The 26032-nt window shown below is 40.1% G+C and overlaps 1 non-coding gene across 1 annotated transcript; it reads right to left on the reverse strand.

Moving 5' to 3' along the window:
• Positions 1-9694: 9694 nt before the first annotated feature.
• LOC150019249 (small nucleolar RNA SNORA32) lies at positions 9695-9809 on the reverse strand. The gene has a single exon (XR_016509505.1). It is a non-coding gene; the product is annotated as a small nucleolar RNA SNORA32 (small nucleolar RNA).
• Positions 9810-26032: the final 16223 nt, after the last annotated feature.

Here is a 26032-nt window from a genome sequence, read left to right on the forward strand (position 1 = left end):
AATTTATCTATTTGTTTGTTTATTTTATTTTTAGAGCAAGGGGAAAGGAGAAAGAGAGGGAGAGAAACATCACTGTGTGGTTGCCTTTCACTCATGCCCCCAACTGGGGACCTGACGTGCAATTTAGTAATCTGCCATGACTGGGAATCGAACCAGCAACATTTGGCTCGCAGGCCGACACTCCATCCACTGAGCCACAGCAGCTAGGGCTTACAGATGACTTTTAAAATAAACCTTAACACAGACCTATCTGAGCTCCAGACCCATACCTACAACTATCTTCTTGACATTGACAAGAGGAGATGTCTCAAAATACCTCTAATTCATGACCTTCTTTCCCACACTCAGAGTTGCTTCTCTCCTGTGCGCTCTGTCAGAACATGATACCATCATCCACCCAGTTACACAAGCCAGACACCAAGGGATCACCCTTGACACATCATACTCCTCATCCCCTCATCACTTCTCATCCAGTTTCCCCAAAAAATATATCTTAAACCCGTCCACCCTGTCCTCCACGGCCACTCCCTAGTCCTGCTATCATTACCTCTTGCTCTTGCCCCACCAACAGCAGTTACCTCCTACCTAACTGGTTTAACAGCATTGACTCTTTTTATCTTTTTTTTTTTAAGTATATTTTATTGGTTATGTTGTTACAATAGTTCCAATTTTTTCCCTTTGCTCCCCTCTGCCCAGTACCCCCCTTCCCTCCAACAATTCCACCCACCTTAGTTCATATCCATGAGTCATGCATGTAAGTTCTTTGGCTTCACTCTTTCCTGTATTATTCTTAACTTCCCCCTGTCTATTTTGTACTAACCAATTATGCTTCTAATCCATGCACCATTTCTCCATTTTCCCCTTCCCCCCTGCCAGCTGATAACCTTCCAAGTGATCCCCATACTTATGATTCTGTTCCTATTCTGGTTTGCTTCATTGGATTTTGTTTTTATGTTTTAGATTCAGTTGTTGATAGTTGTGAGTTTGTTGTCATTTTAGTGTTCATAGTTTTGATCTTCTTTTTCTTAAGTACATCCCTTTGACATTTTATATAATAATGGCTTGGTGATGATGAACTTTTTTAGCTTTACCTTGTCTGGGAAGCATTTAATCTGCCCTTCCATTCTAAATGATAGCTTTGCTGGATAGAGTAATCTTGGTTGTAGGTCCTTGCTTTTCATTACATTGAATGCTGCTTGCCGGCCCCTTCTTGCCTGCAAAGTATCTTTTGAGAAATCAGCTGATAGTCTCATAGGCACTCTTTTGTAGGTTACTCTCCACTTCACTCTTGTTGCTTTTAAGATTCTCTCTTTATCTTTCACCTTTGGCATTTTACTCATGATGTGTCTTGGTGTGATCCCCTCTGGGTATAGCTTGCTCAGAACTCTCCATGCTCCTTGGGCTTGTATGTCTATTTCTTTCGCAAAATTTGGGAAGATTTCCTTCATTTATTTTTTCACATAAGTTTTCAATTTCTTGCTCTTCCTCTTCTCCTTCTGGCACCCCTATGATTTGGATGTTGCCATGTATCAAGTCATCCCAGAGGTTCCCAAGCCTCTCCTCATTTTCTGTAATTCTTGTTTCCTCATTCTGTACTGGTCGACTGTTTTTTTCTTCCTTATGTTCCAAATCATTGATTTGAACCCCTGTTTCCTTCCCTTCACCATTGGATTTGTGTGGATTTTCCTTTGTTTCACTTAGCATAGCCTTCACTTCTTCTCTTATGCATCTACCATACTCAAGCATATCTGTCAAGCCTGTGAGCATCTTTATCACTAGTGTTTGAAATTCTGCATCTGTTAGGTTGGCTATCTCCTTGTCTGTTAGGGTGGCTATCTCCTTGTCACTTAGTTCTCCCACTGGGACCTTGATCCGTTCCCTCTTTTGGGCCATACTTCTCTGTCTCCTCATCTTGACAGGCTCCTGTGTTTGTTTGCCTCTATGTCTTAGGTAGAGCTGTCGCACCTGTTATGTTGTAAGGGGCGGAGCGTTAGGTGTTCGTCAGTACAGGGCTAACCGTTTCACCATGTTCTGGCACTGTATGTGGGGGAGGGGTCTGAGAGGGAACAATGCCGCTTGCCTATCACTTGCCCCTTTTCCAGGCACTTTTCCCACTTCCCGTATGGGACTGGTGCCCCTCTAGCTGTTGCCCTGGCCGTCGTTCCCAGAGTGGGTTGGTCTGTGGATGTTCTAGGACCATGGGAGCCCTTTAAACAAGTGGATTCTGCTGAGAGATTGGCAGAGTCGGCCTCCGCCCCAACCCCCACTGTTTTGCACAGTCAGAAGTAATGAGGCTTTATTTTCTCGGTGCTGGGACCATGAGCTGCACAATCTGATGAGAAGCTGGGAACTCTCCCCAGGTGTCCCTCCTTACTTTTTAAAACCTGTAACTGTGCTTTCCACCAGCCTGCCGCTGCCGCCACTGCTGCCACCACCACACTGCGTCCTCTCGACTCAGGCTCTGCCCCTCCTACCTGTCTGGATGAGTATTTCTTCTTTATATTTTTGTTGGACTTCCATGCAGCTTGATATTCTGGAACTTCTGGTTGTTTCTAGTTTTGAGGTAGTTGTATTCCTTCTTAGTTGTGGAGGGAGACACAGCATGTCTGTCTGTGCCTCCATCTCGGCCAGAAGTCCTCGACTCCTTTTATCTTTCCAACTAGTTCTCATACTACCGCTTGAGTGATTGTTTTGAAATACAAATATGTTCATGTTATACATACACACACATACACAGCTCTCCTTCTTCATTAACAGTTAGTTGACTTCCCTTTACTCTTATCATAAAAATCAAGTTTTAATGTGGCTTATAACTTACTGCATGTTCTGGTCTTATTACACTTCTCCAAACTAATGTTAGTTCCACTCTACCACTTGCTAACTGGATAATCTTGGATAAATTTCTTTTCTGTGCCTCAGTTCCTTCCTCTTTAAAATGAGAATAATACTAGTATCTTCCACTTAGGATTGTTGTGAGGATCAACGAAAAGCGCTTAGAACTTACTTAGTAGATGGGTAACAAATGCTAACTCTTACTAGCACATCTTAGCTCTTTCAGTCCCTCAAACATTTTTCTCTCAGAAGTGTTATGCTTCCTTTCAACATAGAACCTTTGCACAATGTGTTCACTGTTTTTTCCTTAGCACTGATTCCTCCCATCATAAACTGGGAGCCTTTATGAACTCATTTACTAGATCAAGTCCTTCTATTACATGATTTCAGAGCAACATTTAGCTTTCATTAATAGCACTTATCATGATTATATTTTTATATTTATTTAAGCAACCACATGACTAATGTCTTTCTCTCTTGATTATAAGTCCATGAGACACAGAAGATGGAGTCATTATTCCCCTTTAATGTTGTATCTTTGGCCCATAACAACTTGCCTGGCACTGAATAGGTATTCAATAAACACAAACTGAGTGAATGAAAAGAACTCTTATTGTACCCTATGAGGAGTTTCAGGGCAATGGGGGGTCTCTAACATGGTCCACAGCTGCCTCTACCCCCTGCCAGACAGCAGCACTTAAGTGAGTAAGAATGGGTGTTTCTCAGGAAGCTTTCCTGACCATAGACACTTACTAAGTTTCTCCAGGATGTTGATGGTTATTCCCTTCTTTATGTGTAGGTCCTCCCTGAGAGGCCTATTTCTAGTAGACATGTGGTTAGAAAACCATGCCCCTACATAAGGCCAAACTTAAAAATATAAAACAGTAATGCTCACTTGAAGTATCTCTGTAGGATAGTTTAGCCACTGAAGTCTGTCTTGACCAGGAGATGTCAGACAAGTTGATATACTAGCACTTTTGATTGCCTTTTTCTCAGGTTTTGTCCTAGTTTGCTCCATTTTTTACTTGCTCTTTCTTTATAGTGCTACACAAGGGTGAAATAATAATAATAGCTATGATTTATTGGTATTGGTGTTTGCTACTGCCAGGCACTATGCAGTGCATTCTCTATATATTATTTCACTAATTCTTAATTAGACAAAGAAAACTTCTCAGGTAAATGCCATTATCCTCATTTTACAGTTGAGAACATGGAAGTTTGGAGAGATGAAGAAACCTGCCTAATGTGCCTCGGCCAGTGTGGCCCCGTTGGTTGGAGGGTCATCCCATAAACTGAAATGTTGCGGGCTCGATTTCTGGTCAAGGCACATGCTTAGTTTACAGGTTTGGTCCCGTTACGGCACAGACAAGAGGCATCCAATCAATGTTAAGCAACTAGACTTGGGGGCTTAAATACCATTAAAAAATAAAAAGAAAAAAAGAAACTTACTTAAATGTTATAGGGTCAGTATATACTAGTGCCATATTTAGTAGCGAGGTAATCTGATGCCACAGCCCACACCTTTATGTGTGGCATCACACTGCTTAGGCATAGCCAGTGATGTCTTACTGATCTTAACTCATCTTAACTCATTAGCCTCTCATCCACTTGGGTAAGCTCCAAAGACTACTTATTTATTTATTTTTATTTTTTATTTATTTGTAGAGAGAGGGAAAGGGAGGGTGAAAGACAGGGAGAGAAACATCAATGTGTGAGATATATATATATATATATATGATACTATATATGTAATATATAGTGTATATATATGCAATATATAGTATAAATATGTAATCGTCGTCGGCAGCCGTCCGTCTCGAGAGACGATGGTGTAGCTTCTTAAGAGTCTATCTGCACCGCCGAGAATGGCTGTGCAGTCCGACTCGGGAGTGACATGGTATCTGTCTCCTCCCGTGTTGAATCGACATCTTGTGATGACGCTGAAGCTACAGAGCCTGGGCAGGGTAATATGGAGGGTCTGCTGTTGCCCATGCAGCAGACCCCCCCTCTCTTCGCAGCTGAAGGGTCCAAGGGAAAGACGGAGTCGATACAGCTTGGGTTCAGGTGCGCCGCAGGAGTTGCCGGTGTTGACTACAACGTCAAACCGCCTTAGGGACTCCGGCTCCGGATTTTCTGTCGGGGTTTACTCCCTTAGCCTTTCCCCTGAAGAGGTATGCCGCAAGGCAGCGGAGGTTTTTTGGAGTCAGAGTTTTCCTTCTCTGATGTACCCTGACTGGAAGATCGAACCAGCGACACTTAGCTCGCAGGCCGACACTCAATCCACTGAGCTAAACCAGCCAGGGCAATAAATATGTAATATATAGTATATATTATATACATGTTAGGGCAGGAGGGAGAAAAATTAATAGCTAAGTAATTTGGATGTATAAGGACATATTGGAAAAATATGCATTTTAGTTATTCCCTCTGTATAAAAATAATTTTGATATTCAAATTTTAATAATTATCAGCATAGGAATAATATGTAGGGTGATGGAAGGCACATTCTTTGAATAGGTTGAAATTAGAAAAGAAGGCCTTTGTTTCTTTAACTGTAAGAATAAGGACAGAAACCTTAGAGTCAAGTTCAGCTTATTTCTACTTTCTTTGTGTCTACCCTACCCACAATGCCTTTAACTACCTGGAGATGTGCCAGCATCCAGCTGCTACTCTGCACACAAGGCTAAAATAAGCAGGGACTTAATGTGGGAAGGCACTTGTTAAAAAGTGGAAGCGAGCAGACTGACTGACTGATGACTAACACTTGGCAGAATCAGCAAGAGGATATTGGATTGCAGATGAATTTCCTTAGCTCTGAACACAAAAGCCTGCATGATAATGGAGCCAAGGAAAATGCTAATGGGGAAAAAAATCCATATTTTTTATAGCTAAACACAGAAAAAGAATGGATTTTCTTTTTATTTAGAAGTGTCTCTACGTTGACCATTGTGATTAAAGTTGCCCTTAAAATAAACAATTGAAACAAATACAAAATAATATTGAATGTAAACCGTAATTGAAAAATAAAAATTTTTTAAAAAGGAAAGCAATTAAATTAAAAATTTTACAGAAAGTTAAGAATTTCAAGAGGCAGGAAAAATGAGTGTATACAAAGATCAGTCAACAGATCAGAGGGGGTAGTTGTGAGAATTTTCACAATTTGGACCCTGTCATTTTTGTTTAAGTGAGAAGTTTATTTGTTCACTATGAGTAGAAGTAATGCCCTAATCCTGTCCAGTGTGGCTCAGTTGGTTGGGCATTATCCCACAAAGTGAAAGGTCACTGGTTCGATTCCCAGTTAGGGCACATGCGTGGGTTGTGGGGTTGTTCCCTGGACCGGGTGTGTACAAGAGGCAACTGATCAAAGTTTATCTCACACATCAGAAACATTGATGTTTCTCTCCCTCTCTTTCTCCCTAGCTTCCCCTCTCCCTAAAAATAAATAATACTGGGGAACAATTTTTAACGTAATTCCTGTTGGGTTCAATTTTTCAGCTGTTTTAGACTTAAATAGGCATGCTGATTTCAAAACTGCAGTTAGTTTTCTTCTTTCATGTCAGTTTTTTCTGTATAGCTTATCATTTTTTAAAGTATATTTTATTGATTATATTGTTACAATAGTTCCAATTGTTTTCCCCTTTGCTCCCCTCTACCCGACACCCCTCTTCCCCAGCAATACCACCTCCTTTAGTTCATCTCTATGAGTCATGCATGTAAGTTCCCTGGCTTCACCCTTTTCTATATTAGTCTTTTTTGAATTAATTAATTTATTTATTTATTTATTTTTTATGACATTTCTCCCCTCTCAGACTTAAGACCCTTTATAATCTTATAAAGGACAAAGGGTGAAGGTCTCGTACTACTCTAGCTGCTTCAAGCTGGACATGGTCATCGTCCTACCTACCCTTGGGTCCAGAAATCCCTAATAAGAGTGGGGGTGTGGAGGGGAGGGTGGCCTTCCCACATGGGAAAGGATCTTGCAGATTCCAGGTCAGTTGGCTGTCCCCGGACAATAGCATTCTCAGTTTAACAGGTTAGCATCCTTGTATTCTGAAGGCAACAGATTTGGCAACAGGGTTAAAGGCATCATTCAATGCATACCCACTAGATGACAAAAGGCAGGTATTAATTTTAAATATCCCACATTTGGGGGGGGAAAGGGCTTCTTTGGAGGAAAGTGTACAAGGCATGTCACACTTGTCCAAACCTTTTTGCCTACTATACTTAGTTTGAGCTAAGGGGAATATTTTAGGTTTCCCCCTCTCAGACATCTGGGACCTTTCTGTCCAGGCCATTAGGATAGAAAAGAGAAACCAGTTTTAAAATGAAGACCACAGATCACCCCATACTTCACCAACCCAGACACTCAGTTCAGTCAAACCATTGAGTCTCAGGAGGCAGCGATGCAGACAGGATTAAGAGAGGCCTATATGTGCAGACAATTACTCAGGTAATGAGATCATAGGCTTATGCCCTAAGAAAACAGAACACACATGTTAATTTACACAACATAACCCACAAAACAGTCTTTAACTCTGCAAGGCTGTCATATTGGAAAGACATCCAGTTGCAAGGCATTTAACTTTCTTCTTGCCTGTAAATTAAGCATCTTTGATGATGTCACAGACCTAGTTTAACTTTCAAATGAAAACAAACTTTAAATGAATAGAAACTTTAAAGACGATTAGCTGCACTACTTTATAGTCTACCACTGAGCATTGTGATTTTCCTTGAATTGTGATTTTCCTTGAATTGTGATTTTTCTCCGTAAGATTATCCTCCTTGTCATTAAAGGGACTGCATTAAGTCCAGTTTTAATTTATCCTGTTAATTTGCATAAACACAACAAGAGCAGAAAATGATCACATATGATCTTTACATCTGCTTTGCTGGAACTTACAGAAGGAATCTTTAGGGTGACTTTCAGTCTGCCCTTCAGAGCACAGAAGCAGAACCGCATACCTGGCATTCAGCCTTGCCTGTAAACACCTGTTTTTTCCATGTCCTTCAGGTTTTCCACTGTGCCTTAAGGTTCCATCTAGCCATCTTTCAGGAAAGCAACCTTCATTTCTTCCCTGGAAAGATTGCCATGGACGCACAGTCAACTAAGGTACCAGGTCTTTTTTCTCGTGGGCTTTTATTACCTTCGAAAGTCAATCCCAGTTCCTCAGGGCTTTTTGGTAACAACCAGAACTCAAACATGCCTCCTTTAGGCATGACATTCCGGTGAAAGTCTTGGTCAACAAAACCTCTATTAACAACTAGTCTTATTAGCTTTATGCAAAGAACCTTATGTCATTACTTACTTCTTCACAATGACAAATTCTGAAGGGATCAGATAGGGAGAAAAATATACAGTGTCCTAATATTCACTAAAATTGCATTTCCATATTTTACATTTTCTTTTTTCCACTTTCCTACATATGAGGGGTTTTTTTGGAGGGGGGGATTTGCTGGCTCAGTTATTAATTTAATTTGCTTTCATTTTCCCCCCAATAAAAATATTTGTTTGTTTTTCTATTATAGTTGTCCCGCTTTTTTCCCTATTGCTTCCCCGCACACTGCCCACCCCTTCTCCCACAGTCAGTCCCCACCCAGTTGTCCATGTCCATGGGTCATTTATACCTGTTCTTTGACTAGACCCTTCCCCTTCTTACCACCATCTCTCCCTCCCCCCTCCCACCTTGTCATTGTTAGTCTACTCCTTGTTTACATACCTCTGGCTCATTTTTGCTCATTTGTTTGTGTTGTTCATTAGTTTCCTGTAATAGGTGATATCATATGGTATTTTTCTTTCATTGCCTGGCTTATTTCACTAAGCATAATTCTCTCTAGTTCCATCCATGTTGTTGCAAATAATAGAAGTTCCTTCTTTCTTTCTGCTACATAGTACTCCATTGTGTAAATGTACCACAGCTTTTTGATCCACTTATCTACAGATGGGCACTTAGGCTGTTTCAAGCACAAAGCTATTGTAAATAGTACTGCTATGAACGTAGGGGTGCATAGGTTCTTTTGAACTGGTGTTTCAGGATTCTTTGGATATAATCCTAACAATGGAATTGCTGGTTCAAAAGGCAGTTCCATTTTTAGTTTTTTGAGGAAATTCCATACTGTTTTCCATAGATGGCTACACCAGTCTGCATTTCCACCAGCAGTACACTAGGGTTCCTTTTTCTCTGCACCCTCGCCAGCACATGTTGTGTGTTGATTTGCTGATGATGGCCATTCTGATTGGTGTGAGGTGATATCTCATTGTGGTTTTTTTTTTTTCCCAGCTTTTCTTTATTGATTATATTGTTACAATAGTTCCAATTTTCTCCCCTTTACTCCCCTCCGCCCAGTATCTCCCTCCCCACATTGTGGTTTTTATTTGCACCTCTCTGATGCCTAGTGATGTTGAGTATTCCTTCATATGCCTATGGACCCTCTGTATGTCCTCTTTGGAGAAGTATTTGTTCAGATCCTTTGTGCATTTTTAAATTGAGTTGTCTATCTTCTTGGTGTTGAGTCATATAAGTTCTTTATATATTATGGAGATCAATCCCTTTTCTGAGGTATCATTGGCAAATATGTTTTCCCATGTGGTTGGTTCCCTTTTCATCTTGATGATGTTTCTTTTACTGAGCAGAAACTTTTTAGTTTGATGTAGTCCCATTTGTTTATCCTTTCCTTTATTTCCCTTGCCTTAGGAGATATATCAGTGAAAATATTGCTACATGGGATATTTGATATTTTCCTGCCTATGTTTTCCTCTAGGATTTTTATGGTGTCAGAGCTTACATTTAAGTCTTTGATCCATCTTGAGTTTATTCTGGTGTATGGTGTAAGTTGGTGGTCCATTTTCATTTTTTTTTTTTTTAAATGATCCCAATAGGCTGAAAGCTAGCAATGTAGCAGAAAGAAAACCTAGTGGGAAAATTTTTTGTGGTCATGTCCACGGCAAATGAGACCAGTTTCATTTTTTCGCATGTCCCTGTCCAGTTCTCCCAACACCATTTGTTAAAGAGGCTTTTTTCACTCCATTTTATGTTCCTTCCCCTTTCTCAAATACTAGTTGACCATATATACCTGGGTTTATTTCTGGGCTCTCTATTCTGTTCCATTGACCTACATGTCTGTTCTTATGCCAGTACCAGGATATTTTAATTACCATGGCCTTGTAGTATAGTTTGATATCAGGTATTGTGATTCCTCCTACTGTGTTCTTCTTCCTCAAGATTGCTGTGGCTATTCAGGCTCTTTTTTGGTTCCATATAAATTTCTGAAGTATTTGTTCTAGGTCTGTGAAATATGTCATTGGTATTTTAATAGAGATTGCATTGAATCTATAAATTGTTTTGGGTAGTAAGGAAATTTTAACGATGTTGATTCTTCCCATCCATAAACGTGGTATATGCTTCCATTTATTTGTATCTTCCTTAATTTCTTTCTTCAGTGTTATGTAGTTTCCTGAGTACAGGTCTTTTACCTCCTTGGTTAGTTTATTCCTAGGTACTTTGTTTTTCTTGTTGCTATGGCAAATGGAATTTTCTTCCAGTTTCTACCTCTGATAGTTTAGTGTTGGTGTACAGAAATGCCTTCACTTTCTGAATATTGACTTTGTACCTTGATATTTTGCCAAATACACTTATTAGGTCGAGTAGTTTTTTTGTGGAGTCTATAGGGTTTTCTATGTACAGTACCATGTCATCTGCAAATAATGACAGTTTTACCTCCTCTTTTCCAATTTGGATGCCTTTATTTCTTTTTTTTGTCTGATTGCTGTGGCTAGAACTTCCAAGACTATGTTGAATAGGAGTGGGGAGATTCAACATCCTTGTCTTGTTCCTGACCTCAAGGGGAATGCTTTCAGTTTTTTCCCACTGAGTAAGATGTTGGCTTCAGGTTTCTTGTATACTGCCTTTATTATGTTGAGGTATGCTCCCTCCTTTCCCAGTTTGCTGAGTGTTTTCATCATAAATGGGTGTTTTACTTTATCATATGCTTTTTCTGCTTTTATTGATATGATCATGTGGTTTTTGTCTTTCATTTTGTTTACGTGGTGTATTATGTTTACTGATTTGCAAATATTAAACCATCCTTGCATCCCTGGGATGAATCCCACTTGATCGTGGTGTATGATCTTTCTAATGTGTTGTTGGATCTGGTTTGCCAATATTTTGTTGAGGATTTTAGCATCTGTAGTTTTCTTTCTTTGTTGTGTCTTGACCTGGTTTTGGTATTAGGGTAATACTGATCTCATAGAAAGAGTTTGGGAGTCTTCGCTCTTCTTGGATTTTTTGGAATAATTTGAGAAGGTTAGGAGTTAGTTCTTTCCTAAATGTTTTGCAAAATTCACCTGTGAAGCCATTGGTCCAGGGCTTTTGTGTGCCAGGAATTTTTTGATTATTGCTTCATTTCACTAGTTGTTATTGGTCTATTCAGGCTATCTGCTTCTTCTTGATTAAGTTTTGGAAGATTATATGTTTCTAGATATTTGTCCATTTCATCTAGATTGTCAAATTTCTTGTGATACAGTTGTTCATAATAATTTCTTACCATCCTTTGTATTTCTGTGGTATTGGTTGTGATTTCTCCTCTTTCATTTCTGATTATATTTATTTGGGTCCTTTCTTTCTTTCTTTCTTTCTTTCTTCCTTTCTTTCTTTCTTTCTTTCTTTCTTTCTTTCTTTCTTTCTTTCTTTCTTTCTTTCTTTCTTTCTTTTTATGAGCCCAGTTAAAGGCTTGTCAATTTTGTTTATCTTTTCAAAGAACCAGCTCCTGGTTTTGTTGATCTTTTGAACTCTTTGTTTAGTCTCTATGTCATTTAATTCTGCTCTGATCTTGATGATTTCCATCCTTATACTCGCTCTGGGCTTTGTGTGTTGTTTTTCCTCTAGTTCTTGTAACTGTAGGGTTTGATTTTTTTTATTAGAGATTCTCCTATCCTTTTTAGGTAGGCCTATATTACTATGAACTTTTCTCTCAGGACTGCTTTTGCTGTATCCCCTAGGTTTTGGGTTCTTGTGTGTTCATTATCACTTGTTTCTAGAAACTTTTTGATTTCTTCCTTGATGTCATTTTTAACCCATTCATTATTTAATAGAATGCTATTCATTCTTCATGAGTTTAAGTGTTTTTGATTTTTTTTTCCTTAAGGTTGATTTCCAGTTTCAAGGCATTGTGATCTGAGAAAATGCTTGATATAATTTCAATTTTCTTCAATTTGTTGAGGCTTGTTTTGTGTCCTACATGTGATCTATCTTTGAAAATGTTCCATGTGCACTTGAAAAGAATGTATATTTTGCTTTTGGGGGGGGTGAAAAGTTTATATATATATATATATATATATATATATATATATATATATATATATATATATCAGTTAAGTCTATCTGATCTAAAGTGTTGTTCAATCCGTCAATATCTTTGGTGTTTCTTTGCTTCGAAGATCTGTCCATTGTTGACAATGGGGTGTTAAAATTCCCTACTATGAGTATGTTGCTATCTATATCCTTCCTGAAATCTTTCAAAAATTTTCTTACATATTTGGGTGCTCCTATGTTGGGTGTATATATGTTTATAAGAAAAATATCTTTTTGGTGAATTTTTCCCTAAGTATTATGACATGTCCTTCTTTGTTTCTTTTTATGGCCTTTGCTTTGGAATCTGTTTTGTCTACATATTGGTACCCCAGCTTTCTTTTTTCAGTCCATTTGCTTGAAATATTTTTTTCTATCCCTTCACTTTCAGTCTGTATAGATCTTTTGTTTTAAGATGGGTCCCTTGTAGACAGCATATATGTGGGTCATGCTTTCTAATTCATTCAGCTACCCTATGTCTTTTGATTGGAGCATTTAATCCGTTTACATTTAAGGTTATTATGGATAGGTATTTATTCATTGTCACTTTCCCCCTTTGTACTCATGTTCCTCTCTGTTTCTTCATCTTCTTAAAGCAGACCCTTTAGCATCTCTTGCAATGCTGGTTTGGTGGAGATGTATTCTTTTAGCCTTCTTTTGTCTTGGAAACTCCTTATTTCACCTTCCATTTTGAATGAGAGCCTTGCTGGGTAAAGTATTGTTGGTTGTAAGCCTTTGTTTTTCATTGGCTGGAATATTTTTTGCCATTCCCTTCTGGCTTATTGTGTTTCTGTTGAGAAATCTGATGCTAGCCTTATTGGAGCTCCCTTGTACATTACTAGCTATTTCTATCTTGCTGCTCTTAGGATTCTCTCTTTGTCTTTGAATGTTGCCATTTTAATTATGATGTGTCTTGAGGTGGGCCTGTTGGGGTTCATCTTCATTGGAACCCTCTGCGCTTCCTGGACTTGCGTGACTTTTTCTCTCCTCAAGTTAGGGAAGTTTTCTGTCATTACTTTTTCAACCAGGCTTTCTATCCCTTGCTCCTCTTCTTCTCCTTTTGGTATTCCTATGATATGGATATTATTACATTTCATGTTGTCCTGCAGCTGTCTTAAAACCTCTTCATTTCTTTTCACTCTTTTTTCATTTTGTTGCACTGTCTGGGAATTTTTTTTCCACATTGTCCTCCAGCTCACTAATCTGATCTTCTCCTTCCTCTACCCTGTTTTTAATTCCTTCTACTGTGTTCTCCAATTCAGAAATTGCATTCTTCATTTCCTTCTGGCTCTAATTAATAGCTTCTATGTCCTTTTTCAGCTTATGTAATTCTCAATAAGTTCTCATTGAGCTTCCCTACAATCCATCTTTTGAATTCCATATCTGATAGTTTGCTTCCCTCTGTTTCATTTAGCATTTTTTCTGGGGATTCCTCCTTTCGTTCCAATTAGGGGTTGTTTTTATGTCTCCCCACTTTTGTGACTCTTCTTGTTTGTTGCTGCTTCTTAGATTGATCTGCAATTCCTGGGTCTGCCCCTGGTGACATCAGATTGTGTCCCAGTCTGGGTCTAGGCAGCCAGTTGGAGACTACCAGAGATCTACTGCCTTTGTCTGTCTCCTTTAGCTGTTAATCTATTCAATCTGTGATCAGTCATAAGGCTTAAGCACCGAGGGCAGGGAAGATTAATTTCTGCAGGCAGGGCTTTTGCTTCCCCTCAGTCTGACATCACTTGGAAGGGGATGGTCGGCTGCTTCCTCAGTTCTCTCCTCAAAGCCACTGCCCTAAATTCTCCCCAAGTGTTTCATGTCTTCTCTGCCCTCTGTCTGCTTATATATTATATTATATTATATTATATTAGAAAGAGGATCAAAACTATCAACTTAAAATGAAAACTGTATCACAACCAACAACAACAGAAGCTAGTGAATTGAAACAAAGGCAAACAAAATATAATAGTCAATGAGAATGAGAAAAGAACTATAGGTATGGGGAACATATTGGGGGGAGGTCAGTGGGGAGGGGGAAGGGGAGAAAGGGAGGGAGATGGTACAGGAATTAAGAAGCATAGTAGGAAGGAGTGGAGTAGATAGGAAGATGTTGAGAAGAACTATATGCACAACCAATAGGCATGGACTAAGGTGGGGGGCAACTAGAGGGAGGGGTTCACTGGGTGGAGGGGAACAAAGGGAAAAGAAATTGGGACAACTGTAACAGCAAAATCAATAAAGCATATAAAAAAACAAGACAGCACAAGAAAAACTTGCTTGAAAAAGGGGCAAAGGTATCCTACTTTCGATCAAGAGAAAGTGCATTTCTGCAGTACTTTCAAAGTGATGGTGGCTTTGTGTATTACTATAACATATATGGTTTAATGGAGGAATTGGGAATTTCAACCTAGAACACAACTGAATGGCAACTGTTCATCTATAGCTCAAAGCGGAGCTTGAAGTGTGTCCTCCTCCACAATGGCAATTTATTTGGTACAGTCCCAATTGGCCATTCAGTTTGTTTTTGTGAAGAATATGAAGACATAAAGAGAGTCATTGATCTGTTGCAATATCACAAGCACAATTGGATCATCTGTGTTGACCTTAAAATGGTCTGCTTCCTTCTTGGCCAGCAACACAGATACACCAAGTATCCCTGTGTTCTGTGTACGTGGGACAGGAGAGCTCATGAGAAGCACTGGGCGGAGGCAAATTGGCCTGCAAGATCTGATCTCAAACCTGGTGATCCAAACATTCTACGTGAGCCACTTGTAGACAGAAAGAACATTATAATCCCACCTCTGCACATAAAACTGTGTCTCATAAAGCAATTTGTTAAAGCTCTGCCAACTGAAAGAGAGTGTTTCAAGTATCTCATTTTGGCAGTTCCTAGCCTGTCATTTGAAAAGATAAAATCCCTTAATATGTATGTTTGGTAGCAGAACTTTACTACTTGTACACAATTTGACTTAGAGTAACAATATATAGCCTTTATATGAATAAAATAACTCTAAATAAAGAGTATATTCAGGTAATAATTTTTTCTTTATTTTCCTTTGTATGTATATTTTGTATGATTTTTGGGATAAAGGGAGGGCATCCTATATGTTAAAAAGTTGATGTGATAGAGAAAAACTGGTGTCATTTTTTGGATTCAGATGCCAAAAGTTACTCAAAAATAAGTGTCAGATCTAACTGAATGAAAATTGTGTTTCCCAGTGTAAGTAATGCCCTCGCCTAGACTTTAAGAGAACAATCCCTCCTTTCCCTTTGCCACCAGGTGTTCTAGATCTGTTCAGTCAGCCAACACGTATTGATGGGGTGCCAGTTCTCATCTAGGGACTGGGCAGTCCCAGTAGCATAGCAGCCAGAAAGCCTGCCTTTGCGGAGCTTGCAACTGGGTGAGAGAAGAGAAACCATCAACACAGTAAATCAGTATATTCTATAATATCCAATAGTTAGAGGCTGATCGATGAAATGGAAAAAATAAAGAAGGGAGGAGGGGCAGCGCCGAAGTAGGTCTAATCTTAACAGCATGTTCAGGAAAGGCTTCATGAAGAAGGTGACACCCAAGCTTCAAGCATGTCTGGGATAAGGAGTCCAGACAGAGGGAAGCTCTGGTGCAAAGATTCCTAAGATGCGAACTATGCCTGGCTTTGTGGAGGGACTATAAGATGTTCTGATGATTAGAGGGAAGCAAACAAAGAGGAGAGTACTTAGGAAGGGTTTGGGGAATTCAGAGGCTGGTGGCTGGATTGTAGAGCTGCCCAAGCTTTGGCTTTTACTTTGGGTGAAAGGAGTGAAATTCTTCCCTTAGGTGGAGATCTGAGATCGAAGATCTGAAATCCACTTCTAAATCTCCGTCTTCCACCACCCTGTTTTGTCCCTAATCACCAACCCCTCCTTCTTGAATATCACTGTATCACCAGGGCCACTGTTAGGAGGTAGTGAGGGAAGGAAGCACTTGCCTCCCATGCAAAATGTAAGGGGGAAGAGGTGTGCCAAAATCTCAGTTGTCCCTGATTTTCCTTCTGCCTCAGTCTCTGATATGGTACAGTGCAGCCCGGTTATTGATCCTCTTTATGTAAATTTTGACATTTTGTTTATTATGGATATTTGGCATTAATTTTTATTTTTTAAATATAAAATTAAATATTATTTGCTTACTGAGGGCTTTATGGCACCCCTTCCCCTTAAATGTTGTGCCCAAGGTCTGTGTCTCATTCACCTCATCCTAGTCCCACTCTGATGTTCTCTCTTCTCCCAGTTTCCCTAGCATCCGTCTAAACCACAGGCCTGTGGACAATTTCTGTAAAGGCCACATAGTGTCCGAACATGGAGGCAGCTGGAATGCCAAGCTGGACTTTTGATGTATGCAAATGAACCATACACAAACCAACCTGGTCCTAGCTCTTCCCATTAGAAATGAAAATGGACTTTGCTTGTTCTCAGAAGAAATGTTGATGGACCTAGCCCAATATGTTGATTGGCCTGGGGTGGGGGAAGCAGGGAGATCTAAATAACCTGCTGAATGTGTTGATGGGTAAACTCATTCTAACTGAAAAGTGTTTGGCAAAGTGTGGAGATGGCGCCTGCAGAGGCTTGGGCAGGTGATTTCGACAGGCTCTCATGGGTGACTGGGAGTCTCCACTCCCCTTTCCTTCCCCCTTTCCCCTGCTCCTACAGGCCCCCAAGGTGGACCGCGAGTCACCTTTCCCCCACTTCCCTTGCTCCTATGGGCCCTAGAATTGGTCCAAGAATTTCCTCTTTCTTCTGCCCTCTTCTCCCACTTTCTCTCAATAAACCTGTTGTTTAAGTTTAATCCTACAGTGGTCTCCAGGTGACTTCTCAGAGCAAGACTACCTGACACATAGCAAATAGCTTAGGCTCTTTGGGCCATCAGTTTCTGTTCCACTCTGCCATTGGAGCACAAAAGCAACCATAGATTATAAGCAAACAGATGAGAGTGGCTGTGCTCCAGCAGGTTGGAGAAGGTCATTGAAAAGACATGACCTCCAGCTGAGCCTCAAGCCAGGCCTGGGCAATCTGAGGCTTCTCATCTCCTCCCCTGTCCTTGGAATGTGCACTCTGCACATTGTTCCCACAGTGAGAGCCATTTTGAAGGATGAAGCCTGAGAGATCAATGTGTTGGTGATACCATCTGCACTATATATGTGCCTGAACCCATTTACGGCTTCTAAATAAACTTTTCAGATTTTGTGTGTGGAGATCTACTGTCTTGCAGCTGTCCAATACAAGCCTAGTACATAAGTTTCCTTGCTTATCAAACCTGCCATCTACCAAATCTGGAGTGGCTGCCTCTTTCTTCAGTCTCCCAGTGCCCTCTGTGTACAGGAGCCAGTTTCAGATTTCATCATGGAGTATGATTCTTCCTTGTATTTTCCCCCAATCATTTAAACATGTATAAATTATTCCTGGCTCCCATGCCATACAACAACAGGGTGCAGACCAGGTTGGGAAGCTTACTTAGGTCTAAGCTGTAGATGCCCTGAGAAGGCTCTTTCCAAAATACTGTTTTCCCACTGCTTGTAGTTGTTCAAGCATCTCCAGTTGACCACCTTGAGGGCAAACTCAGGGCTTTTGGGTTTTGGCCCAAGCTTGCTACTGAAGTTTGTTATCCTCTCCTCCCCCAAATACACATTCTGTGTGGAATCAGACTTGTCTCCTTAGTGTCCTTGAAACAAACTGGGTTTATTGTTTGTTACTTGTTTTTGACCTTGTGGCTCTTTTTCTCTAGCATCCACCCTCCCTTCTCTCTGCAGCATTATAAGATCATCCATCCTCTTTCCTGACTCCATCAGCCACTTGAAGCCTCCTCTTTTTCTTGAACTCCTATACCAGTTGTCTTAATTGTAGTGTATTTTTATTTTTCTCTGTTTTACATGTATATGGATTGTGCTCCAGATGAGATTCTTTATCCTCTGTAAGTTCTTTAGAGTCCCTAGGTCAGGGCTGAGCACGTGGTAGAAGCTTGATACTCAGGAACTGGTAGTATTATCTGACGTTCTTATCACTTTGAATTTTGAGTGTGATCATTTTGATTGGATGCACAGAACATCCATGCTCTTTTGCTCCTTTTTCTTGTGATTAGTAGCATTTTTATTCCAGGTCATTTCTCAGATTGCTATCACACTGCCTTGTGATATGCTGCCTTCATACACGCTACTTTTCCCTAATTTACCAATTCACAAAAAGGAAACCCTCCTGTGAAACAGAAACCTGTTTGACCACTTTCAGTTAATACACAAGGAAAAAGAAATAGTGATTTATTAAATACCCATTTAGGTGGCAAACAGTCTGCTAGAAATTTTACATGAGGTATGAATGTTATTCCTGATTTTCAGATGAGGAGATTAGGTTCAGAAACCTTCAATAAGTCACCTGAGCCTAAGTGGTAGTTAGAAAATGAACCACTCAGTAGGTGACTGCAAAATAATTTTTAAGAGTTTTAACCTCAATGATAGGACTGAGGAAGTCAGCTGCCTTCTTGCCTCATCTCTGTATCTGGCCCTCCTATCCTCACTCCTAGCAAACTGTCTAAAATTCATGCTGCATTATTAGATAACGTACAAAGTTCATAGCACAGAGTCTAACATGTGATACTCAGTCCAAAAGTGTTGTTTCCTTCTTCTTAATCTCTTCCACTTCTATCCCCCAACCTCTACATACCTCTTTAAAATTGAATGGCTCTTTAAAATCCATATCTAAATTGTAATTCATATTATGAGTCATCAAATTACATTTAGGCTGGGAAGTTAAAAGGACAAATATTTAAATGCATGAGCTCCAGAGCACATAACTCAGAACCCAGTATTTGCTCTGCAAATTCTTGTTGAACTAAATTAGCATTTGAGAAATTTCTGTAGATTTCAATATAAAATAACTGGGTCTCACATTTGACTGAATCATGGTGTTCTAGCCCTTTCAATGATTCTGTATGGTTTAATAATGTTCATTTCGAGGCCAATCAAACCTTCCATGGCCTCTTGTCTTTCCAGCTGGTCATCTGCAATATAATCATTCCAGGCCCCAGGCAAATTGGTCTAGCTAGTCAACCTCCTCAGACAGAAGAGTTTAAAGATCTTTGACTTTTTTACTTTAAAACTTAAATATTATTTAGGGAACCACTCTATGTATTTCACTATCTGTGTTTCTTTGTTCATGTCATTTCTCTATTTCTAATTCCTTTGCATCCATTTCTGTCCATTGAAATCCTCCACATTCCTTAAGGTACTGTACAGTGGCACCATTATGAAACTTAAGCTAACCTCCTTGGCAAAACATTATCCCCCCATCTCATCTCTGAGTGCCCAGACCTTTTATTTGCTCCCCAGTCATGATAGTCTTCATTTACAGCCTTTGCTATAGTTATTAGTGTCCATATTTCATCTGGTCTGTTAGATTTAATCATCTTCAAACAGAAATTTCATAGTTTCTCAAGTGATGCTGTGTATAAGTAGATAACTCAGCAAATGAGAATTAAATGAAGGAATGGAGAGTGAATACAGTATCCCCTCACTTATCACAGGTATTACGCTCTAGACTCCCCCGCGATCGGTGAAAATCCACGAAATAGGAAACTTACATTTATTTTTGTATTTATATATATATATATAAGGCTTTATAAACCCTTACCACACACTTATAAACCATTCCCAGTCCCTTATTAACCTTTCCCACTCCCTTGTTAACCTTTTCCACACTTTTATAAACACTACTTATGTTCTTTTTTTTTAAGTATATTTTATTGATTATATTGTTACAATAGTTCCAATTTTTTCCCCTTTGCTCCCCTCCGCCCAGCACCCCCCTTTCCCAAAAATCCTCTCCCCAAGTCCATGCCCATGGGTTGTACATACAAGCTCTCCTGCCTCACCCTTTCATATATTCTTTTTTTAAAAAAATAATTAATTAGTTAAATATTTTAACAATAAAAAATAACAATCCCTCCCTCTCAGACTTAAGACCCTTTACAATCTTATAAAGGACAATGGACGAAAGTCTCGAGCTCCTCTAGCTGCTTCAAGCTGGACATGGTCGTCGTCCTACCTACCCTTGGGTCCAGAAATCCCTAATAAGAGTGGGGGTGTGGAGGGGAGAGTGGCCTTCCCACAAGGGGAAGGATCATGCAGACTCCAGGTTCATTGGCTGTCTCTGGACAACTGCATGCTTGGTTTAACAGGCTGGCATCCTTGTTGTATTCTGGGGGCAACAGGGTTAAAGGACATCATTCAATCCGTAACCACTAGATGACAAAAGACAGGTATTAATTTTTCAATGTCCCACATTAGAGAAAAGAAGGGCTTCTTTGGAGGGAGGTATGCCAGGTACATCTCACCTGTCCAAAACCCTTTTGCCCATTATACTTAGTTTGAACTGAGGGAAATATTTTAGGTTTCCCCCCTCTCAGGCCTCTGGGCTCTTTCTGTCCAAGCCATTAGGATAGAAAAGAGAAACCAGTTTTAAAGTGAAGCCCACAGACCACCCCGTTCTTCACCAACCCAGCCACTTAGTTCAGCCAAACCATTGAGTCTCAGGAGGCAGCAAGGCAGACAGGATTAAGTGAGGCCTATACGTACAGACAATCACTCAGGTAATGAGATCGTAGGCTTATGACCTTTGAAAACAGAAAACACATGTTAATTTATGTAACATAACCCACATACAAGTCTCTAAATCTGTAGGACTGTCTTATCGGAAAGACATCCAGTTGCAAGGCATTTGACATTCTTCTTGCCTGTAAATTAAACATCTTTGATAATGCCGCAGACATAGTTTAAGTTTCAAATGAAAACAAATTTTAAATGAAAAGAAACTTTAAAGATGGTTAGCTGCACTACTTTATAGTCTACCACTGGGCATTGTGATCTTCCTTGAATCGTGATTTTTCTCCCTAAGATTACCCTCCTTGTCATTAAAGGGACTGCATTAAGTTCATTTTTAATTTATCCTGTTCATTTGCATAAACACAACAAGAGCAGAAAATGATCACTTATGATCTTTAGTTCTGCTTTGCTGGAACTTATGCAAGGAACATTAGGGTGACCTTCAGTCTGCCCTTCAGGGCACAGAAGCTGAGCCACGTACCTGGCATTCAGCCTTGCCTGTAAACACCTGTCTTTTCCAGGTCCTCCTGGTTTTCCATTGTGCCTTAAGGTCCCTTCTAGCCATCTTTCAGGAAAACAACCTTCATTCCTTCCCTGTAAATATTGCTGTGGACCGCACAACCAACCATGATACCAGGCCTTTTATCTCGTGGACTTTTATTACCTTTGAAAGTCAGTCCCAGTTGCTCAGGGCTTTTTGGTAACAACCAAAGCCCAAGCATGTCTCCTTTAGGCATGACATTCCATTCAAAGTCTTAGTTAAAAAAACAAACAAACAAAAAAAAACCCTCTATTAACAACTGGTCTTATTAGTTTTATTCAAAGAAACTTAGGTCATTACTTACTTCTTTAGAATGCCAAATTCTGGAGGGATCAGATAGGGAGAAAATATATATAGTGTGAAGGAAAATCCTTGTCCTTCTAATATTCACTGAACTTGCATTTCTATTCTTTATATTTTTATTTTTTCCCCCCACTAAAAATTTTTCTGTTTGTTTTTTTTTCCATTACAGTTGTCTCACTTTTTCCCCCTCTTGCTTCCCTGCACCCTGCTCCCCCCTTCTTCCACATTCAGTCCCCACCCAGTTGTCCATGTCCATGGGTCATTTATACATGTTCTTTGACTAGACCCTTCCCCTTCTTACCACTTCTCTCCCTCCCATCTCCCCCTTTGTTACTGTTAGTTTATTCCTTGTTTACATACCTCTGGTTCAATTTTGCTCATTTGTTTGTGTTGTTCATTAGTTTCCTGTAACAGGTGATAGCATAAGGTAATTTTCTTTTGTTGCCTGGCTTATTTCACTAAGCATAATTCTCTCTAGTTCCAATCATGTTGTTGCAAATGGTAGAAGTTCCTTCTTTCTTTCAGTACTTATTCATTGTCATTTTCCCCCTTTGTACTCGTGTTCCTCTCTGTCTCTCTCTGTTTCTTCATCTTCTTAAAGCAGACCCTTTAGCATCTCTTGCAATGCTGGTTTGGTGGAGATGTATTCTTTTAACCTTCTTTTGTCTTGGAAACTCCTTATTTCACCTTTCATTTTGAATGAGAGCCTTGCTGGGTAGAGTATTCTTGGTTGTAGGCCTTTGTTTTTCATTACTTGGAATATACTTTGCCATACCCTTCTGGCTTGTAGTGTTTCTGCTGAGAAATCTGATGATAGCCTTATTGGAGCTCCCTTGTATGTTATTAGTTGTTTCTCTCTTGCTGCTTTTAGGATTCTCTCTTTGTCTTTGAATGTTATCATTTTAATTATGATGTGTCTTGAAGTGGGCCTGTTGGGGTTCATCTTCATTGGGACCCTCTGTGCTTCCTGAACTTGCATGATTCTTTCACTCTTCATGTTAGGGAAGTTTTCTGTCATTAGTTTTTCAAAGAGGTTTTCTATTCCTTGCTCTTCTTCTTCTCCTTCTGGAATTCCTATGATACGGATATTATTACGTTTCATGTTGTCCCGCAGCTGTCTTAGAGCCTCTTCAGTCTTGTTCAGTCTTTTTTCATTTTGTTGCACTGTCTGTGAGTTTTTGTCTACATTGTCCTCCAGCTCGCTGATCCGATTTTCTGCTTCCTCTAGCCTGCTTTTAATTCCTTCTACTGTGTTCTTCAATTCAGAGATCGTATTCTTCATTTCCTCCTGGCTCTTATTGATAGCTTCCATGTCCTTTTTGATGCTGGTATAATTCTCAGTAAGTTCCTTATAGTTCTTCTGGAGTTCACTGTAGTTTTTCTGGAGTTCTTTGTAGTTTCCGCTGAGCTCATTGAGCTTCTTCATAATCCATGCTTTCAATTCCATATCTGATAGTTGGCTCCCCTCTATTTCATTTAGCACTCTTTCTGGGGACTCTGCCTTTCCCTTCGATGGGGGGTTGTTTCTCTGTCTCCCCATTTTTGTGACTCCTATTGTTTGTTGGTACTTCTTAGAATGATCTGCACTTCCTGGATCTGTCCCTGGTGGTGTCAGATCCTGTACCAGTGTGGGCCTAGGCAGCCTGTTGGGAGACTTCCAGGGATCTACTGCCTTTGTCTGACTCCTTTAGTTGTTAATCTATTCAATCTGTGATTAGCCGTCAGGCTTAAGGACTGTGGGTGTGGCAGCTTAATTCCTGTAGGAGGGCTTTTGCTTCCCCTCAGGCTGACGCCACTTGGCCGGGAATGGTCTGCCTGCAGCACTGGGGATGAGTCAGCACTGGGACCCGGCTGCCCACTTCCCCAGCTCTCCCCTCAAAGCCACCACACCAAACTCTCCCCAAGCATTTCCTGTCCTCTCTGTCTTCCCTCTGCTTGTGCCCAGGGTAAGTGGGGGCAGAATATTTTCATATGTGATCCGCTTAAGAGCTCTTTTTCTCCAGCTGTTTCTCTCCAGCTAGCAAGAAACCCTGTGGCTTTTCGCTTTTCTCAGCTGGATACTATTTTACTTTCCACTCTGTTGTTGTAAGCTGGGAAGTTCAGCTGGGGGTTTAGACCCTGCCCTTCTCAGGGGGAATCCTCGGCTGCTGAGCTGTTTCTCAGTCCCTTCAGCTGCTACCCGTGTGACGCCAGCCAGCCCCTTCCGCGTCTCCGCACTCCCTACTGGTCACGTTGTGATGTAGCGGCCTTTTCTGTCTCTCCGTGGTTATAAGACTTCTCTCCAGCTGGTGTTCGGTTGGTTATTCAAGATGATTTCTCCAAAATTACATTGTAAACCCAGACTAGTTCTGGGAGGAAGTTAGTGTAGCTTCCACTTACTCCTCCACCATCTTGTTTCTCCACTACTTATGTTCTTAAACATATTCTACAGTCTTAAACCTACGTAACTTTAACAACATATGTATACAGTACCGCAAAATCCCGCGATATAGCAAAAAATCCACGATAAATAATTAAATATAATATTTTTTAAATCCCGCGATACAGTGAGGCCACGATAAGTGAACTGCGATATAGAGAGAGACTACTGTACAAAAATGATGTTGGTAGCTCTCTCCCACTATTAGAAAAAAGACATTAAGCTACTCTATAAACTACAGACAGACAATACTTCCTTAAGGAAAGAGTGATGGGTGGTATTTTGTTTTGGTTTGTTTTGGTTTGTTTTTTAGCTAGAAATAATATTGGATGGAATCTGAAATTTGGGGAGAAAAATTTTATTCTTAAATTATATTTTATTGATTATGCTATTATAGTCATCCTGATTTTTCCCCCTTTATCCCTCTCCACTCAGCACCCCCCACTCCCTCAGGGAATCACCCAATCATTATTCATGTCTATGAGCCATGCCTATAAGTTCTTTAGCTACTCCATATTTTATACTGTATTTTTACATCCTCGTGGCTATTCTGTAACTACCTATTTGTACTTCTTAATTCTCTCAGCTCTTCACCCATTACCCCCACACCCTGCTCCCAACTGGCAACCATCAAAATGTTCTCCGTATCCATGATTTAGTCTCTGTTCTTCTTGTTTGCTTAGTTTGGTTTTTAGATTCAGTTGTTGATAAATATACACTCTTTGCCATTTTATTGTTCATACTTTTGATATTCTTTTTCATAAATAAGTCCATTTAAAATTTCACAAAATAATGATTTGGTGATGATGAATTCCTTTAGCTTTACCTTGCCTGGGAAGCACTTTGTCTACCCTTTCATTTTAAATGATAGCTTTGCTGGATAGAGTAATATTGGTTGTAGATCTTTGCTTTTCATCACTTTGAACACTTACTTCTTGCCAATGCCTTTTAGCCTGCAAAGTTTCTTTTGAGAAATCAGCTGACAGTCTTATGTGAACTCCCCTTAGGTAACTAAACTTCCATTCTCTTGCTGCTTTTAAGATCCTCTCTTAATCTTTGCCCCTTGACATTTTAATTACGATGTGTCTTGGAGTGGGTCTCTTTGCATCCATCTTGTTTGGGACTCTCTGTGCTTCCTGGACTTGTCTATCTCCTTCACCAAATTAAGAAAGTTTTTTTTCATTATGTTTTCAAATATTTTTATAATTTCTTGCTCTTTCTCTTCTACTTCTTGCACCACTATGATGTGAGTGTTGGACAGAGAGTAGTCCCAGAGACTGCTTATACTATTCTCATTTTGGGGGGTTCTTTTTTCTTGTGTTGTTCTGATTGGTTGTTCTTTCCTTCCTTATGTTCCATATCATTGATTTGACTCTTGGCTTCATCCACTCTACTGTTGTTTTCCTATAAATTGTTCTTTATTTCAATTAGTGTATCCTTCATTTCTGACTGGATCTTTTTTATGCTATTGAGGTCCTCACTAAGTTCCTTGAGCATCCTTACAACCAGTGTTTTGATCTCTGCATCTGATACTCTCCATTTAATTTAGCTCCTTTTCTGGAGTTTTGATCTGTTATTTCATTTGGGCCATGTTTCTTTGTCTCCTCATTTTGGCAGCCTCCCTATGTTTGTTTATGTGTACTAGGTAGAGTTGCTTTGACTCTGTGTCTTGGTAGTCTGGCCTAATATAGTAGGTGTCTTGCAGGGTGCAATGGCACAGCCTCCCCTATCACCCAAGCTGGGTACTCAAGGTGTGCCCTTCGTGCGATCTAAGTATAGCCTCCTCTTGTACTTGAGCCTTGGTTGCTGTTGGCAGATCAATGGGAGAGATTTACCCAGGCTAATCAGCTGCAAGGATTGGCTGTGATCACTTGCTACCAACCTCCACCCTTAATGCAGGATCAGAGTACAGCAGGGGCACTGTGGTGGTGCTCCAACTTGGCCTATAGTTGTCCACTGGGTGCACTGGCCCTGGGGT

The sequence above is a fragment of the Furipterus horrens genome, unplaced genomic scaffold, assembly GCF_987537825.1.
Source record: "Furipterus horrens unplaced genomic scaffold, mFurHor1.1.pri manual_scaffold_2, whole genome shotgun sequence".
Taxonomy (NCBI): Eukaryota; Metazoa; Chordata; class Mammalia; order Chiroptera; family Furipteridae; genus Furipterus; species Furipterus horrens.